The following is a 10,155-nucleotide window of genomic DNA, read 5'->3' as shown; positions in this document are numbered from 1 at the left end:
TCATGTCTCCTTGATTTATTCATTTGGGGCGGTGGGGTCATCTGATCAGGTGGGGTTTTTTTTTATTTTTTATTTTGGGTTTTTTTTGATAGAATCCGGTGGGGGTTGGACGAATGTGCACGCAACGCTTTGTTTGATAATCTAATCTCTTAATTAATCATTATAATCATTATCACGTACCACGCAATTAATTATCCATGGCAGTGGATAGGAACGCTATGGTACGGATGGGAATTGGCATTTAATTATAGTGGAGGATTCAGCTTATTCTGGTTGTAAATTATTTAACGGTTTTATTTTAATTCTACTTTTTTTATTATTATTATTATTATTATACCTAAAGCCAAATTCAGAATTCGGTTGGATTTCGTTTAAGCCGGGGTTTGGGATGATTAAGGATCTATCGGAGTTTGTAATTTAAAAAAAATGTAATTTAAAATCATGATTTTAAAATGTGCGATTTAAAAAAAGTAATTTTTAAAAACGCAGTTAAGCGTTCGACAAAATTGTAATTTAGCATTTAAAATCGAAAATTAGCCTTTAAAATTCTGCGTTTTCAAAAAAGCATCATCTTATCTGCGATTTGAAAAAGTAGATTTTCAGCGATTTCAAATCTCAATTTTTAAAAATGCAGTTCCCAAACGATTTATGTTCTGCGATTTAGTTTAAAATCACATTTATTGTCTACGAAATCACAATTTCAAACGCACCCTAAATAACAAAAAGCTCATTTAATTGTCATATAAACTGGCAATGTTGCTAGAATTTGTACAATGCTTGGGATTTTAAATGCTTGAAAACGATTTATTTTTAGAATTTCACATGATTTTTAAAGCAATTCTCTTAACTCAAATAAAGAAAATCACGAATTAAAATTTAAAATTACAAGTTTAAATAAAATCTCCTCTCAAAGTTCTTTTATAGGAGAATATAAATTTCTTACAAATTGAATTATTGGAAAATTCTTTCAATATATTCTTTAAAAATGCTATGTATCTCTTAACATGTGAAAATCAGATATTTTTCTAGTAGTATGCATTTTTCACATGTTTTTTTAATATCATTAATGTATGTGTGTGTGCTCTTCTCACATGTTCAATGGACACATACCTTTTTAAAGATTGGATTAAAGGAATTCCTACAACGTTTGTATAAAATTTATATCATTCAGTGGCGGGGCGGGTTATGAGTCTAGATATTTTTTTAGGTTTTAAGAGAACATAAACCTTTTAAATTCGTTAAAGGAAACCTATACTTTTTCAAACACAAGATTTGACATTAATTTTCTTCGTACCTTTTCATTATTCGATCACACTTAAATAGAAAAATATTACATCCGAAGGAGATGGAAATAAAAATAAGTATGATAATCAAATTATTTGATTTGATTACCATTAATTACAATCAATCATCTAAAATATAATTATCCCATAAGGTAAGTATCCTACAATAACATATATTCTAACATTAAAACCTGCTTCGCATAAAATTCTATTCTCGTGACACCTGCCTTGCTTTAAATTTTCTTATTGCCTTTTTATTGTCCTCTGAATATTTCTTTTGAAACTTTCATATTTACACTATCATGGACGCCTGGGTTTCATGTCCTTTTTAATTTACCCCAAAATTAGGAGTGTGACAGAAATTTCCTTCAAATTGGATCGTAGGAATTTCTTCCAACCCAATCTACAAATTTGTCATTTATTCTATTGAAAAATTATGTATTTCTCACATTTTTAAGAAACACATAACAATTTTATAGATTTAATTGAAAGATATTTCTTCAATCTAATTTATGCTCCGTTTCTTTGGCTGTAAAATATTTTCTGAAAAGCATTTTTTGTATTTTTCGATATTCGGTGCAACTGAAAATAATGGTCAATAAAAATCATTTTTCAATTTGACCGTAGAGACCTCTTTAATTTTTGAATTTTTAGATTTAAACTCTTCATTCTTACATGCACGTTTGTGGGAATCCACCACCGTCAGGCATTAGAGTTTGTTGGTAACTCGAATCTACCACTGAAAGTCCCCAAGTTTTGGTATCCGATTGCCGGATTTCGACGAAACAAGCCAGAATCTGGTGACGTCCGGCACTGTCTCCGGATTCCAACGACTGGAATCTAGCTATATTGTGTTAGATTCTAGCCAAGCTAGATTCCAGCGAAACTGGCCGGAGGTGAAAATCGCCAGAATCTGGGCAGTTTGTCAGAATCCAACACAAATGGCCAGATTCCGACCAAGTCGAATTCCAGCGAAACTGGCAAGAATTTGGCCATTGCCGCTGGATTCCGGTCTTCATCGCCAAAATACAACAATAGTAATCGGAATCTAGTGAAAGTGGCGTGAATTCAGTAAAAGTGGCCGGAATCTTACTGGTCACTGACGGAATCTCATTACCGGTTATTTTTTATTGTTAAAGATTTTTTCGTACAAGTCAGATGTTAAAAATTACTTTTAAGAAAATCAACTTTTTTGAAATTTAATTTCGTTAAAAATATTTTCCGACGAAAAACATTTACATTAAAACAAACCAAACGAAACGAACAGAATATTAGAAGAAATTTATCTCCACGTATGTACAAAAAGAAAAAGAAGAAGAACCGTTCGACTTTAGCACATGACTGAGTTTCGCACTCTTAATTTATCCAAATTAAAGGCCTCACAATTTATGTCCCATCCTACTATGTTGTCGTATACCTTATATATATATATAAACTATTACCTAATAAGTGGAGGTCCAAATATATGAATCCCCAGCCTAATCACTACCAATATTACCTACTCACCTATGCACGTAATTGTTGTATGTACGATGATCAGGGACGGAGGGACGGAGGGAGGAGGGCTGACAGGGCCATGGTCCTCCCCAAATTTCCTTAAAAAAAAAAAATTTAAGGTGGAAAAAAAAATAATCTAAAAAATTAAAAAATATAAGGTAAAAATAAAAATTTAGCTTACTTGGCCCCTACCAAAAAAAAAATTTCGGCCATTGGCCCCTACCCATAAGAACCTCTGGCTCCTTCCCTGATGATGATGCTACGCATATAATATTCTTTTGCAACAAAAAATTATTATTGATATTCTTAGTGTCGCATATGTTGATTGTTTGTTGGTGAAAAATATTCCACGTAAAGAATAAGGTGGGTGCTTAATTAAAAAGGGTAAAGTTTATATACTCTTTAAATTATAATTCAATTAATAATGTTTCTCTTAAACTTTTAATTTGAACAATATTTTTCTCACATTATAAAAAATTGTTAATGTTCTCCTTCAAAGAACGAAAATACCCTTAATAAAATAAAATAATAATATATATATTTTTTTTTTTAAAAAATATAACTAAAACTAAAAATTCAAAAATAAATACAAAAAAACCAAGGGTGGCCAAATTTAAAAATTAAAAGAAAAATTTAAAAGGTTTAAGTTTTTTTTTATATAAATAAATTAAAAAAATTGGTTTTCTAAAAGAAAATTAAAAAATTTCATTTTTTTTAAAATAAAAAAAATGAAAAATATATATTTTTTCCTTTTTTTGAATTTATAGGGGTATTTTTGTTTTATTGAAAAAAATTGTAAGATCATTTTTGTCTTTTGTTGGCTTTAGGAGACATTGACAATGTTTTGATAGTTTGGAAGGGATAATATCCTAATTAAATGTTTCATGAGACATTGTCAATCAGATGATAGTTTGAAGGAGGTATGTGAATTTTTCCCTAAAATTTTATATTGATAGTGGGGGCCTATAGAAGGAGGACGACTAGGTAGAGGCCAGAGAGAGGGATCATTTTTCCTCCCCCTTTTGCTGAAGGCTTCTCAGTCTCTCTATTTCAGAGCTTCTCCCTCTCATATTCCGGATCTCTCTCTCTCTCTCTCTGGTCCCTTGAAGCTTGTTGATACAGTATTCCGGTAGGTGACGTGTCGATCAGTGATTCACCGATGGGCTCCTTCTTGGAAACCTGCAAGTAAAAGCTGCGTCGGGGGATGCTGAAAATCCCGCTCCGATGCTTAAGTAAGTATATTGTTTGAGAGTAAATGCTCAGAGTAATGTTAAGGAGATCAAGAGTGTAGCCCCACCTTTGAAGAGATCCTAGTATTTATAGAGATTAAGGAGTAGTTAAGATAGTTCCCTGTATATGCGGGAATTGGTAGTTGAAGAAGACGTGGCTTCTGGCTCATGGATATTTCGGGTTCCACGACCGCTTATCTCAAGCGCACGATCCTTTATGGGTGACATTTCATTGGTGAAGCTTCGGGTGCACGATCTAGTTTTGTATCATGCGTCGTGTCCCTTAGATCCCGGGTGATCCCGAGATATACGTAGGTGTCATTAGGTACCCGGGTCGGGTAGCCAGGTCGGGTGAACCGGTTGGGCTCAAATGATCTTGATGGGCTTGGATAGATTAATTTTTCTTGAACCGTTTTGAATTGGTCGGGTGGACCCAATGGGCCTGGTGTTCGGGTTGGTTCGGGTACTTGAGGAGGCCAATATTCTCCTTAACAGCTACCCCCCAATTCTCTTATGCAAATTTTTGTGCGTAAGGGAATTTAGGAACAATCAACCGATCTTAACTTGTTTCAGGTTTCAAAATGGGTCGGATGCATCACACCGGGGAGGTTTCATTGGTCTGCCGTTGCTCCACCCAAAGAGTATCAACCCAAGGGTTTCTGGATGTCATTTTTTTTTAGAAGAATCCTGAACTTTTTCAAAAGATTCCCGCATTTTTTCAAATTCAAATTTCAAACTTCACTTTTGGGATCCTGGGTTTCAGGGTTTGCTGACGTAGGCGATAGGCGCATTTAATGCGACTCGACGCCGATTCGGCTTTTGAGATGTATTGCGGCTGTCAGGTATGAAACCGGAGACTCTTCAGTTGCCGGTTCGAAAGGACAGAAATTAGGAGAGTCCTTCCAGCTCCCGGTTGCTGGAAACCGGCTAACCCGGGTCACCTCCTCATATAAATACTCATTCCTTCGCATTCAATATTTCTTACTCTGAACTCTTTTCGAACCTTCAAACCTCTCTCTCGATTTCCTCTAAAACTTGCCCACACATCCTTCTTTTCTCTCATACAAAATGTCTGACGTGGAAGAGTTCCAAGGGGTCGACGTCCCGGAGCTTGAAGAAGAGGAAGTTGTGTTCGAGGACGGCGATGCAGCCGACCAGGACGATGAGCCGGTTTAGGGAGTGGTGGCTCCATTGTCCCTGGTGCCTTTTGACCGCCGATGGGCCTTAAAGATTCGTGTCAGAGATGAGTTCCGTCTCCGAAACAACTACGATATTCTTCCCTCAGTACTTCTACACTTCCGAAATCTGGTCACTCGGGAGATCTGCGGCGGTGACATCGTTATTCACGAGAGAATGTTACTGGCCGGGCTTCGGTTCCCTTTTCCGAATATTGCCCGGGAGCTGGTGTTGTATCTCGAAGTGGCCCCAAGTCAAATTGCACCAAATGCATGGAGCTACCTCTTCGCATCTTTCATTCTATGGCGCACAGTGCTAGGGGCTCAGATGACGATCCCATCATTCTTTAACGTGTACCGGGTTAATTATAAAAGGGAATGTGTCGTAGAGTTCACTGTCTGGACAAACCCAAGTTTCATCTTCCTTTCTCCAAATTACTCAAACAATCAGGGATAGAGATCCAAATTTTTTAGAGTCTCGGGTGAGTGGGAGTCGGCTGTACCCATGACAAATGATCAAAGACGCCCCGGGAGTGGGGACCCATTCAAGTCGACTTAAGGGAAGCTTCGGCCCTGAATGCAACCGGGAGGAGGAGGGTTGCCACTATGCTGACATTCTCCCAGACCCCAGAGAATGCCCTGAAGATTGATTATGACAATATTGTCACTAATGACAATATGAGAAGTGTTCTCAAGTACCGAATAACCACCGGCAAGGTTTGGTACGACCGGAAGGGAAAAACAATGGTGAAGAAATCCGGGAGCGAAGTAGTTGCTACCGGGCCAAAGAAGAGCGTTAAGCCGAAAACAGACGCTCCTAAATTGAAGAAGGTCGACAAGCAGACCACTATCCCTAGAGCGGGTGACCGTACCCCGACCGTCCTTGCCAAAGTAATCGTGCCCGAGAGCAGATCAACTGAAGCTTCCGGAAAGGACGCTCCGACTGCCTCTGCCTCGATTGCCCCACTCGAATCCACTAAACTCACGAAGGAGTCAACGGAAGCGTCTGGGAAGGAGGTTCCACCTGCTTTGCCTGAAGATCGCCCGACTGGAGTCGCTCCTGCCCCTGGCTCCGACGTGATCGAAATTGAAGATGAACTTGAAGAATTGGAGAAGGAGGTTCCCTTAGTTCGAAGCGCGACCAAGAGTAAGGAGAAGGTGCAAGGGTCATCGAAGCGGACCCGTTTCACCTCGGATCCTGAAATGTATGCGCTTACTTGGGCAAGTGAAGCCGAGCTTCTCTTCAGTCGCCCACGCTTCGTACTGCCAACAGTGCCGGTTACACAGAAGATCCCGGCAAAACGCTCTCTTCCGGACTCCTCCACTTCAGTGGCGTCAATTATCGGGGAGCCTTTGGGTCAATCCCCGATTGGAGAGACCGAGACTGGTTTGGTATCCGGGGACCAATCGCCAGCGGAGTCCGAAACCTCCCTAGAACTCGGGGATGGCTTGGACATCGGGGACCGCATGGTGATGGAACCCAAGGATCATCTAGAATTCGGGGCTGCGAATTTGCTGGAGCCGATCGGAGAAGACTTAGATCCGAACATGGTGATAGACTCCCCGGGAGTCGAGAGGCCTGAGGAACTCTAGCCCGAGACTCGAAACTCCTTGCCGGGCTGCGGGGAAGCCAGCACCTCCCGACTGGGAGCATTAATAGGTTCTCTAAGGGAGGGTTTATTGGCCTGTCCCTTGGAGACTCTAATGGAGATACTCTCGGAGGAGTCTTGGTGGCCAAGACTAGGTCCTCGGGAGAACTTGCGGAGGCGATACTTCATGCCCAACTTCAAGTAAGCTTTATGAGTTGAAAATGACCTTTTATACTCATTGTTTTTCTTCTTACCCCCCCCCCCCCCCCCCATTTTGTAGCGCATAATAAGGTCGGTTGCCTTGTGGCGAAACCACCGGGAAGTCACCGAGAGTCAACCTTCTCTGAAGGCCAAGGTTGCCAAGATGCAGTTTCGGATTCAGGAGCTGGAATTCGAGGTGTCCTGGTCCGAGGATTTGGAGTCTGAGATCGAGGCCTTAAAAAAGAAAATTCAGATCCGAGATCGGACCATTGAGGCTCGGGAGAAGGATCTGGTTTTAGCTCGGAAGCAGGCGGAAGAGGCTCGTGCCCAAGCACTTGAAAGTGAGAAGACCCTCGATCGGGTGTTAACCAACCTGATTGAGGCTAATGAAGCCAAGGCAGCTCTGACTGATCGGGTAGCAAAGGTGCAGTTGGAGAAGGACTCGCTGGCAGCTGACAAGCAAGCTCTATCCGAGAAACAAAAGGAGGCTCATGCCCAGCACAAGAAGCTTCGAAAGAAGAGCCATCATTACAAGTCCAAGTCCAAGCACTTGAAGAAGCAACTTGCTTTGGTCCCCTGGCTCCGAGGCCTCAGCTGGGGCCGGGGATCAAACTGGGGATTTGAGAGCTTGAGAACTATGCTTCTCCACTCGAAAGTTTTCGTGGTCGATCCGGAGACCGTGACTCCCGATCTTATCGGGATGCCGGAGACTGCCACCGATGAGCTTCAGACTTTGGGAGTGGAGTTCTTTTCGGATGTGGAGGACTGGACCGAAGATGCTCCAAATCCCTATCGAGACGACTTGACATCCGGCCCTTTTGTCTCGGACTGTACTCCTGGGAAAGAAGAAACTGAGGAGGTTGAAGTTGGTAATGAAGGGGACTCGGCAGGGAGCCCAAACTTGTAATTTTTTTTTTTTTTTTTCCCGATTGTATTTTGAAATGAGATTTTAAGTTTTAAAACCGAGTTAGCTTGTAACTAGAATTACTATTTTGTAATTAAAATTACTGTTTAATTTGAAAGTGTTGAACTGCTACTTGTGTTGAATTGTTGCTTATACTACTGAGTTACCCCCAAATAACTTAGACAAATTTTAGTTTATCTAGGTTATTTTCTTCCGGGTTCAATATTTGATTCCAGTTGATTTGATTACTGAGAAACATGACTGGTGTGTGCTCCGAGTCGGTTGTGTTTCAAACTGAGGAAGACAACACTTTGATTTGATCTGGTTTGATTTGAACCGAGTCACCCCCTGAATGACTTAGACAAATTTGAGAATTTATTTGAGTCATTACTGAGGAACATGACTGGTGTGTGTGTTCCGAGTCGGTTGTGTTTCAAATCGAGGGAGACAACACTTTGATTTGAGCTAGTTTGATTTAATCTGGTTTGATTTGAATCGAGTCACCCCCGAATGACTTAGACAAATTTGGGAATTTGTCTGAGTCATTACCGAGGAACATGACTGGTGTGTGTGTTCTGAGTTGGTTGTGTTTCAAACCGAGGGAGATAACACTTTGATTTGAGCTGGTTTGATTTGATCTGGTTTGATTTGAACCGAGCCACCCCCGAATGACTTAGACAAATTTGAGAATTTGTCTGAGTCATTATCGAGGAACATGACTAGTGTGTGTGTTCCGAGTCGGTTGTGTTTCAAACCGAGGGAGACAACACTTTGATTTGAGCTGGTTTGATTTGATCCGAGTCACCCCCGAATGACTTAGACAAATTTGGAAATTTGTCTGAGTCATTACCGAGGAACATGTTTGGTGTATATGTTCCGAGTCGGTTGTGTTTCAAACTGAGGGAGACAACACTTTGATTCGAGCTGGTTTGATTTGAACCGAGCCACCCCCGAATGACTTAGACAAATTTGGAAATTTGTCTGAGTCATTACCGAGGAACATGACTAGTGTGTGTGTTCCGAGTCGGTTGTGTTTCAAACCGAGGGAGACAACACTTTGATTTGAGCTGGTTTGATTTGATATGGTTTGATTTGAACAGAGTCACCCCCGAATGACTTAGACACATTTGTGAATTTGTCTGAGTCATTACCGAGGAACATGACTGGTGTGTGTGTGTTTCGAGTCGGTTGTGTTTCAAACCGAGGGAGACAACACTTTGATTTGATATGGTTTGATTTGAACCGAGAGAATAATCCGGATAATACTTGATTTGTACAAATTTCGAAGTAATTGAATTTACTGAAAGCATAATTGGTTACATGTGATTCACATAAAGTATTTCGTCAAATGCTCGGTATTCCATGCTCTCGATAGTTCCCTGCCGGTTGTATCGATCAGATGATATGCCCCTTTGTCGTGACATCGTATTACTTTGTAGGGGCCTTCCCATTGAGGTCCGAGTTTTCCTTCATTTGGGTCTTTAGTAATTGGGCTGACTTTCCTCAAGACCTAATCTTCGAGTTGGAACCTTCGTGGGTTTACTGTCTTATTGAAGTAACGGGCGGCTCGATCCTGGTATGCTGCCCATGTAACATGTGCTTCATCTCTTCTTTCTTGCAACAAGTTCAGATTGAGCTTGATTCCTTCGTCATTGAGTCCCGAATTGTAGTGTGACACCCGGAAGCTTGGTGATCCGACCTCTATAGGGATGACCGCCTCGGAACCGAATGTTAAAGAGAATGGAGTAGCACCAGTGGGAGTGCGTGTTGTGGTACGATAGGCCCATAGTACCTCGGGGACGTACTCGACCCAAGTTCCCTTCTTCCTGCCGAGCTTCTTCTTCAGTGTTTTGAGAAGTGTTTTATTTGCGGCTTCCACTTGCCCATTTGCCAGTGGGTGAATCGGAGTGGAATAATAATTTCTAATCCGAAGTTCGGCACACCATTTGAGGAACGGTCCGCAGTCGAATTGTTTTCCGTTGTTAGTAACAAAGGCATGTGGGATGCCGAATCGACATATGACCGAGCTCCAAAGGAAATTTGTTACATTGTCGGAGGTGATGTTTGCGAAGGCTTCGACCTCAGCCCACTTGGTGAAATAGTCTACTGTAACAAGAAGGAATTTCCGCCTTCCTTTTCCCGGTGGCATAGGTCCAACTATGTCAACACCTCATTTCTTAAATGGCCAGGGCGAGGTGATCGGGCTAAGTTTTTCAGGGCGATTCTTCATCACCCGAGCAAATCTTTGACACTTATCGCATTGTTGAACAAGCCTGA

This window comes from Alnus glutinosa, chromosome 3 (assembly GCF_958979055.1).
Source record: "Alnus glutinosa chromosome 3, dhAlnGlut1.1, whole genome shotgun sequence".
In the NCBI taxonomy this organism is placed as follows: Eukaryota; Viridiplantae; Streptophyta; class Magnoliopsida; order Fagales; family Betulaceae; genus Alnus; species Alnus glutinosa.
This window is presented reverse-complemented; position numbering follows the sequence as displayed.